General features: G+C 44.2%; 1 pseudogene; it reads right to left on the reverse strand.

The window, feature by feature from the left end:
• Positions 1-8,484: 8,484 nt before the first annotated feature.
• Positions 8,485-10,243, reverse strand: LOC115589430 (uncharacterized; annotated as a pseudogene).
• Between the last annotated feature and the right edge of the window lie 322 nt (positions 10,244-10,565).

A 10,565-nucleotide genomic window follows, 5' to 3' on the forward strand; every position in this document is an offset into this window, starting at 1 on the left:
TAATATCAAAATTTATTTGGCAAAATCAAAGACCAAGAATAAGGTTGAAAGGAGGCTTAAACCTGCCTAATCTAAAATTCTATTATTGGGCAGCTCAGCTACGAGCGGTGGTGGCATGGGTTGTCGGGGACCTAGAGAGGTCTCTATAGAACAAAAACTCCATACCAGGGATACCCCTGTCTAGTCTTCCATTTCTTAGCCAGCAATCTCAGAAAAAATCTTAAAATCAATAATATGTGGGTCATACATACACTGAAGGTCTGGAATCTAGTCCAAATGCAACTAAAAGGAGTTACAGCCCTGTCACGGGCCATGCCTATAGTCGGGAACATAGAGTTTTTACCATCCATGTCAGACAGGACCTACAAAAGGTGGGTGGAGAATGGTCTGATAATAATAAATCAACTCCTGGATGGACACACATTTCAATCTTTCTCACAACTTAGAGATAAGTTTGCCCTGCCTTCAAGTGATCTATACAGATATTTTAAAATCAGACATTATGTTACGAAAAATACAGACTGGGAACATTTACGAAAGGAACCTACAAATATAGAAAGCCATTTTATACATTTGTTTGAACACGGTTCCTCATCAAAAAAACAAGTATCTCACATGTACAATAAATTAAGGCTAAATATGTCAGATAATACATTACACATCAAACAACAATGGGAACTGGAGCTAAATGCAATAATAGAGGATGACTCTTGGGAAAACATATGTTCCAGATGCCATAGGGGGGTTGGAAGCCAACTCTATAAAGAATTTGACTGGAAGGTCAAAATCAGGTTCTTCAGGACACTGATAACAACTTTTGCCTCCAAAAACAATCCCAGCAACAAATGCTGGAGGAATTGTGGCATGGTCAGTGACCATACTCATATATTTTGGGACTGCCCGAAAATACAAATATTTTGGAAAAAGGCTAAAGAAGAACTGGAAAAAATCTTGGCAATGGACCTTCCCATGGACCCTCTGTTATTTTTATTATATGTATTTCCTGACCACATGTTTAACACAGAAAACAATTATATATCACATGTTTTGTTGATGATTGCAAGAAAAATGATAACTATTAACTGAATGAAACCTAACCCCCCCACGGTCGCTCAATGGTTACAGAAAGTAAAGCATGTTTACATGATGGAATATATGACTGCCTAGTTACAGCTAAAATTACCCATTTTTATGAGAAGATGGACTCTAGTTATTGATTATCTTGCTTAAGATTCTTATACCTCAAAGCTAAATTCCATTTTTAAATAACTACTGTAATTACCACCATTTGACTTATTTTTGCTAGAAAAGTGTGTGTGTGCTCTATCTGTATACAATGATATCTATGCGCGAAGGATGAGACCCAATCTCAAGATGATTTTCTGTTTTTCTTTGTGATGTTAATTGCTTGTTGATGTGCATAAAAGGCAATAAAGTTCCAAAAAAAAAAAAAACTGAACAAAAACACAAAACTACTCTACCCACTTCCTGAAGAACATAAACACAGCAGTAATCACAGGAACATATTATTCTGCTCAGTTTTCACAAAACCGAAAGGCAAGAAAAACGAGTCACCTGGGACACGCCCAGAAGCATCAAGCACGCCAGACTTGGAGGCCCCGGAATCCGACAACAGAAGTGTGGATGAACCCTCGAAGACGGTGCTCACAGCCATCGCTGCTTTAAGCACAGAGGGGAACCTGATCAGATCAGAGGTTTGTGCCACCATAGAAAACCGGATTACAGAAGTTTCTGCTACCATTAGGGTCGAGATTTCATCCCTAAATGAAAATATCCAGAAGTCTATCTCAGAGCTTAGGGGCAAATCAGCCAAGCATGAGGCTGCTCTAAAAGAGCTTGAGGAAAGTGCTTCAACCCACTCTGACATCCTTTCTACACTACAGTCCACACTAGATCATCTGACAACAAAAGTCAAACATCTGGACGAAAAATGGGAAGACCTTGAGGCGCGCTCAAGAAGGTATAATATTATGATTATAGGCATACCGGAGGAGAAAGAAGGACCTCAGCCAAGAGATTTCATCGCACAACTCCAAAACAAAGTGCCACCTCTGCCGGAGAAACCACTGATAGACTGGGCACACAGGATAAATCTGTTACCCTTCATCTTAAGACTGCACTACTGCCACGTTCGTGAGGAAATACTACAAAGGGCCATGGAAATGAATAACGTGGAATACCAAGGGCGCAAAATACTCATATTTCCAGACTTTCACCCATCTGTGGTCAAGCAGAGAGCAGCATTCACGAAAGTTAGAGAAATGTTACGAGGAAGGTCAGACGTCAGATACGGACTGATATATCCGGCCAGACTGATGGTGACACACACAGAGGAGTGAATATGTCGATCACCGACCCAAAGGAAGCTCAGGATTACGCCGAGAAACACTTTGGACAGCCACAATAGACAATGACAGCAAAATGTATGGTGGATAGCAAGGGGCATACATACACCCGCATCTCAGCATGGAGGGCAACGAGAGGACTTGGACTGTCGGTGAGGTATCACTGATGTGGTGAACAATTTTTTTCTTTTTTCTCTTTTCTCTCTCCCTCACCCTTTCCTTTTCCCATCTCTTGTTTATCCGCAAAAAGAGTGGTAGCCCACATTTCTGACTGGCATTGTATTAAATATGTTGAATCTGAACAGTAGAGCCGCCCCAGCAGATATGCATACTGGTTTAATCCCCCAAAAGCTATAGTGGGAATGTATAATGCACTTGAATTGTTTTATACTTAACAGTGAAAATGTTTTTGTTATACATTTAAATCTAAGAAAATTGACGTGTTTTGGAGAAGCAGTTGTTACTAAGGTTAATAGGGGTTAACAGTAACAGCTCAGGGAAGTAATAGATTTCGGTTAGATTATCGTTTTTTATTCATTTATTTTTTTTATATCATTATTATTCTTATTTGAACACAATGTACGTGCACTGAACAACCCGATAAAAAGAGGTAAAGTCTTTGCTCATCATAAATCATTAGCACCACATTTAATATTCTTACAAGAAACCCATTTGAAAAGGGCTCTTGTATCAAATTAAGGTGTAAATAGATCAATAATGTATAATTCATCATTTAATGTTAAAGCAAGAGGTACAGCAATCATGATAAGGACAGGATTTCCCTTCATTCACAAAGACACAATATCTGATAAGGAAGGTCGCTTTTTGATTGTAACTGGGGAAAAATATTCTACACCTCTTACCTTACTGAACATATATGCACCGAATATAGACAATCCACCATTCTCTCAGAAGGTAATGTCTCTTATACCAGACTTATCCCAAACAAATTTAGTGATCGCAGGGGACTTCAATTTCTCGTTAGACCCATACTTAGATAGATCTTGGTTAAACCGCAGATGAACTGAAGGCTAAACCCGCTGTTATTAACTGAAAAAGAGTTCTGTGATTATTTGGAAGCTCAGATATATCCCTCTATTTTGATACTAATGATAATTCAGAAACCACCCCTTCTACTCTCTGGGAGGCGTTCAAAGCACTTCTTAGAGGCTCTACTATTTCATTTGAAGCATCTAGAAGGAAAAAGAACAAGGCTAGATTACTTGAATTAGACAACCAAATTAACCTTCTGGACAAAGAGAGTGCACAGACTCCTTCCAATGAATTGCATAAAAAAATATCTGCCTTCAAATATGAATATAACTAGATACTCTCAGCAAGGATTAGTAAGGCATTTTTATATACCAAACAGAAATATTTTGAATTTAATGACAAGCAACAAAGACTTTTAGCCCTGCAACTCAGAAAACAGGAAAATGATCGCACATAACATAAAATTAAATCTGATAAAAGGTGAGATTCTGATGATATCCAAAGACATTAATGATCGATTTCTCCAATTTTATAAAAACTTGTACGCTTCCAAAAATGATATATGGATATACAGACTATATGGCTATGCAGGATTTCTCAGGTAAATGCAATCCCTGCCAATTAGATGAAAATGAGTCAGCTCAGCTGAACTTTTAAATTTATGTTCAAGGAGTTAAAAAAGCCATCACTTCACTTAAAAGCAACAAAGCCCCAGGCCCTGATGGACTTCCGGGTGAGCTGTATAAAAAGTTAATGAAACTCTAAAGTGTACACTCAAGCCCACATTGATGGTGTCCTACATCCTACCTTAACAGAAGCGGTTATTACAGTGACACACAAAAGGGTAGGGACCCAGAAGAGGTGGGCTCTTTTCGTCCCATTTCTATGAAAAATCAGGATGGGAAATTATTTTCTAAAATTGGTGGGTTGCAAGACCAGCCTAACTCAAGGAAGATACACCTGGCGCCACAACCAAGTGCTGAAGTGCTTGGCTGCCGAACTTGAGAACAAGAGGGTAACCACCAATGCCATGCCTCTGAATGCCCAGCCTACCTTTACACGGAAAACAACCTTCGTCCGGGAGGGGAGGAAACGGCAGACCAAGCCATCACCTCCGGATTCGGCCCACTGAGCACAGCCCAAGGCTCACCTTCCCACCCGAAATTGCAGCGACCAATCTGCGCCCAGACCTGGTCCTCTGGTCCAAGTCCTGCCGCCGTGTCTTCATCGTTAAGTTGACTGTCCCATGGGAGGATGCCATCGATGAGGCATTTGAACGGAAGAGGCTGCGGTATGCCAACTTAGCAGCTGAGGCAGAGGGGCGGGGCTGGAACGTTAAGGTGTGGCCAGTGGAGATGGGCTGCAGAGGCATTGTAGCCAGGTCCACCACAAGGCTCCTGAAGGAGGTAGGGATCAGAGGGCAGGCCCAACAGAAGGCAATCAAAGACCTTGCCACTGAAGTAGAACAGAGCAGTCACTGGCTGTGGCTGAAGCGTAGAGACGCAACATGGGCTGCCAAATGACCACGCGGTGCCACCGTGCAACACACACCCTCGCACCCAGGTCTGATCAGCCTGTGGTGGGCCAACCTCGACAGAGGGTGTCTTGTGATAAGTGGCCGAAACACCCAATGACGTCGGGGCACACAACTGATGATGTGTCGTGCTGGTGGCACTGCATGAATGGTGCCTAATTCCACCCCACCCAAGAGGACAGCTCCTATCCCAATTGTTTTGCTGTTTTAGGGATCTTTAACAACTAGTCCTATTAAGAAGTCTTTGGCTAATAGATTGAGCCCCTTTTTAGATAAATTAGTGCATTCAGACCAGACTGGTTTTATACCAGCTAGAAATTATTTTTCAAACTTAGATGATTATTTAACATCATTTATTCTACTAAGTAGAAAGAAGAGCTAGCCATTCTGTCACTCGATGCAGAGAAGGCATTTGACCAAGTCGAGTGGCCTTATCTGTTTGAAATTTTAAAGAGATTTAATTTCGAAGAAAAATTTTATTACTATTTATTTCAATGGTAAAGCTTCTCTATAACAAATCCTGGCACAGATACTCACAAATCAAATATGGTCCCCCCTTTTATAGAGGAACGAGACAAGGGTGCCCTCTATCTCCCTTGATTTTTGCTTTATCAATCGAACCCCTTGCTGAGAGTATCCGCTCAGACCCTTTAATTCATGGTTATGCTGATGATAACTGCTGATGATGTTTTGTTATTTATCTGTCAGTCACAATTCCGCAGATACACGATAAAATCAATTCACTTGGGACCTTCTCCAGTTATAGAAGTGAGCCTGTGCATGTACAGACAATTTCCTGGTTACAGAACCTCCCTTTTAGCATATCACCAGAGAAATTCACATATTTAGGAATTCAGATTACAAAGTTCCACTCCTCTCTATTTAAGGAGCATTTCCCACCACTGTTGTCTAAATTATAGTCAAATATACAGTTTAGGAAGTCCCTGCCAATATCATTACTGGGCAGAGTCAATGCTATTAAAATTATTTTTTTGCCCCAGTTACTGTATTTATTTCAGAACATCCCAGTGGTTCTTCCCAAATCCTTCTTTAAAAATAGACTCAATTGTGCTCCCTTTCTTATGGGACAACAAAACTCATAGAACTGGCAAGAAATACCTTTGTAAATCTAAAATAGAAGGTGGCTTGGGACTCCCACATTTTTTATCATATTATTGGGCTTTATAAATTAGGATTATGGCATACTGGCTGGATGACACAGAAACCCCACCAAACTGGCTTGAATTGGAACGAGAGGCATGCCAGCCTTATTCTATAGGTGCCATCCTTCTGGCACCTTACACTTTTGAGAAATCTTTAAACAATTGCAATATGTTGATCCACAGTACAGAGCGCATTTAGAAACAAATTAAGTCACGCTTTAAGTTGAAACCCATATTTTATACATTACCTATCACTGGGAACCCTACCGTTCCACCATACATTCTGGATAATACTTTTAATCTCTGGAGGAATGTAGGCATCCATACAATAGGAGACTTATACATTAAAGGCATATTTGCATCCTTTGCACAGTCACAGGGTAAATATAATCTAACAGGAAGTAGTTTCTTTAGATATTTGCAAATAAGATACACATCTGCAAAATTTCGAGACTTTCACAGGCTCTTGTCTTGATAGAAAGAAGCACCCACCACAAAGATGTTGCTTAGTGACCTTCGGGCCCGGTTCTAGGCATGGGCACGGGGGGGCAATGCCCCCCCAAATGCTTCGGCTGCCCCACCAAACCGACCCCGCTTCATTCCGAAAAAAAAAAAAAAAAAAGTATATTCAAATATATAATATTGTAACGTATTCCCATAAATGCTGCTCAGAGTAATCACAGTCCACTGCTCTTCTGCCAACAGAGCCGGTGTCTCTCTCTCTCGTACCGTGCATACAGTCAGTAGCAGCTTCTCTCAGTTAGCATCACATTAGATACTACGGACACTCCAGGCTTGTTAGATGTTAGCATGTCGGCTAGCAACTGCTTGTAGTAGCCTAGTCCCATCGGCGGCTGCTGCCAAGTTTGTCTCTGTCCCGCTCCGCGGCATGGGAAGCGTCACACGGGCAGGCTACGTACCGGTTGTGAAGCGGGTTTCAACTTTCAACCCTTGCCAGCCCCGCTGTTAGTCCTGTTGGCCCACGAGCCTCACCCACCCCCGCCGACAGGATTAAACAACACACGTTAGTGAGAGGGGACTCCATAACCTGTAAATTCAGGTTAGCGCCGCCGGCCACTGTTTAAAGGTAGGAACACACTGGCCCAACCGTTGGACGTCTGAAGCGTTTGGAGAGGCTCGGACGAGGTCGGGAACACATATGTTTGGTGTGTTCAGCTGCGTCGGAAGCTTTTGGAGCCGCGCGGACGTTGTCGGACGTCTGAGCCATTGGATTCTCTGATTGGTTGTGTGCCAGCTGAATGGCCGTTCTGATTGGCGTTGTGCTGGCGAATCAGCGCGGTGTGTGGGAGGGGCGGATTACTGTGTGCGCTTTGTTTTTCTATGTACTCCGTTCCGTCATTCCCCGTTTTCATGTTTTGCAGTACTGGCACGAGACAAGTTGTTATGTCCGTTCAGGACGAATTAATTCTTGTTCGTCTGGTAATGCCTCGCTGCATGTTTAGTATGCAGCTGTTTTTATCGGAAATAGTTAAGTTTCGTTTTGATCGAAAGTAAAGAGAGTTGCATGCACAAGCCTCTCGTTTACAACTCACAACACAAGCGCCACCCGATTCACTAACAAAGACCACGCCAAAAGCTGTATGGAATGAAAACAGGAATTTATTACACGTAATGACACGTAATTGAGACAGGATTTGGCGGAGGTGACGGTGGAACCAGTGGCGTGTGGCTATTTTTCCTATTTCCGTGACGAACAGAGGGTCCTGGGGGGAGGCTCTGCTGGCTAGCCTAGAGTTGATGTATTCTTGTAGCGGTTCGAAAGGGCTGATGTACGAGTCTAGGCGGAAGAGATAGATGGGTTGCGGTGGACCGGACTGGTTGGTCTTGCTGCATTTAAGGTTGTAAATAAGGGTGTCGGTGGATGGATTGGAGATGTCGGAAATGGATGCGTGGCAAGATGGGTTGTATTTAGAGGTAGAAGCCGTGAATTCAGAGCAGCGCAGAAAGCCGAAGAATGCTAGAAGGAACATGGATTCCAGGACCTTGTCGACGTACGGGGATGAATAGCCTGAGCGGAGGGTTCTGATGCATCGGATGAGGAGATCTGAGGTTAGGGGCGAGCGTTTTGGTGGAGTATGGACTTCTGTCTTGCGGAGACCTTTGATTAGCATCGTTATGTGAGAATGGGAAGTGGCTTGGCATAGAGCCCCGGAGGTTAGTCTGGTGAAGAAGTTGATGCCGCTTATGTAGGCCTGGATGGTGGTGGATTTCATCTTCAGGATGGAATGGGCGAATGAGATAAAGCTCGACAGGGTCAAGACGTCGAGCGAAGGAAACGGAAGATTATGAGAGGCGTGGAATGTTTTAAAACAATTCCATCCGGTCATGTATGATGCTAGTGTACGGGTAGCAACACTGTTCAGGATGGCGTCTTGGGAAATGGAAACCAGGTTTTGAAGCTCGGGAGTCAATTGAAGATGGTGGCAGAAAACGGTGGGACTGGAGTTGGGACAGTGTCGGAGGCTGGCGCCAGCTGTCTGAATTTCTGAAATGAGAAATGGGAGAGTGCGTCAGCGATTGTGTTCTGATGACCAGGGATGTGAGCTGCTCGGATGATGAATTGGTGTTGTGCCGAGACTAGGGTGAGTTTCCTGATGAACTGCATGATGTCCAGGCAGTGTGAACGACCCTTGTTGATGATGTCTACAACTGCGGTGTCCAGGCAGTGTGAACGACCCTTGTTGATGATGTCTACAACTGCGGTGTTGTCGGAGTGGATGGTGATGGTTTTCTTTGACCATTTGTGGCCCCAAAGAATAGCTGCAATGATGACTGGGTACATTTCGTAGATGGCGGAGGAAGGAGAGAGCGATGAGAATTCAGGGGGCCATTTGGCTGAAAACCACTTGCCACTGAAATAGCCGCCGAAGCCGACGGAAGGAGCTGCATCTGTAGATAGTTGGATGTCTTCTGATGAAGTGATGTGTGTGTCATAGAAGAAGGAGATGCCGTTCCAAGAAGAGAGGAACTGGTGCCATAGCTTGAGCTCCATTTTGCAAGAGTTGTCCAGTGTGACGTTGTCGTGGAGTGATGGGACTGAGGAGGCTATGGAAAGCAGGTGAGACAGGAAGGATCGACCTTGTGGGATGATGCGGATTGCATAGGAGTTGGCGTTTGGTGCATTTGTGCGCCAGGAGGAAGTTTGAAATGATTAAGGAAATCCGGTGTACTTTTTCTGTTGGCAGGGATGCTTGGAGTGACACGGAGTTAAGGGTAATGCCGAGGAATTCCAGGGATGTGCTGGGGCCCTCGGTTTTCTCCGGGGAGAGAGGGACTCCGAGCTCGTTGAAGGCGGAGATCAGTGTGTTGAGACCGTGTGACGGGGGAGAAGAGGATGGCGTGACTGTAAGGAAGTCATCTAGGAGGTGAACGACGTAAGGTAATCTGTGTTTGTTCAGCAGGATCCAGCAGAGTGCTTCAGATAAGGAATCAAATATTTTTGGGCTGCTTTTGCAGCCGAAGGTGAGGCCTACGGCAAAGTAGTATGCACCCCTCCACTGAACGCCAAAGAGATGCCAGAAGTCTGGGTGGATGGGAATGACTTTGAATGCACTGGTGATGTCTGCTTTAGCCAACCAAGCTCCTTGGCCGGCTGTACTGATGAGGGAGATGGCATGATCTATAGTTGCATAGTGCATTGAAAAGTCTGGGCTAGGGATTAGGCTGTTGATGCTTGGGACTGGGGAGCTGTGGGGGGATGAGAGGTCTATGATGAGTCTCTTTTTTCCTGAGTATTTCCTGGTGGCGATGCGGATTGGACTGATTCTGAATGGACTGAATGGTGGTTTGGGGAATGGACCGATCATGAATCTGTCTTTGATTTCTTGGTCCAAGAGTTTGTCGACTATGTCGGGCTGGGAGGTGGCAGATTGTAGGTTGTGGCATGTATAGGAGGAATCTGGTGTGACTACTAGACCTGGGTGGAATCCGTCTTTGAATCCTTGGATGAGGTAATTAACAAACTTGCGGTCAGGGTGACATTTTAAAGCATCGGAGAGAGCGTGGATGTTGATGGGTGTGTTCAGATACTTACACAGGCCGTGTTTGGTGGGGTTATGTGGACAGGTGGATCTGGCATGGGCTCCGCCGCAGAAGGAGCAGGTACTGACGAGGAGGGATGATCGGTGATGGAGAGGACTCTGGGATGTCGTCAAACAATTCGCTGTCTGACGGGTTCAGTGAGAGTTCGTTCTCCAATGTTTTAAGGTACTGCTTTCTTTCTTGTTTTTCTTTCGGTTCTGACGATGTAGAGAATCAGTCAAAGAGGGAGTGAACAGATGGGGTGTGCTTAAATATATTTCGGGCGGAAATGAGATGAGTTCGAGGCGTGGTCTTTGTTCCCGAACCTAGTTATAAAACTTCATTTATTGCATCTCGCGCAAGCGCAGAACGTACACGCTTCTGTGGAGTAGGCAGCACGTGTGTTCAGTGCAACTTTTCTGCCGAACGGGTCAGACAAGAGGCAACGGAGTGGTCGGAGAGTGGTCG

This window comes from Sparus aurata, chromosome 10 (genome assembly GCF_900880675.1).
Source record: "Sparus aurata chromosome 10, fSpaAur1.1, whole genome shotgun sequence".
In the NCBI taxonomy this organism is placed as follows: Eukaryota; Metazoa; Chordata; class Actinopteri; order Spariformes; family Sparidae; genus Sparus; species Sparus aurata.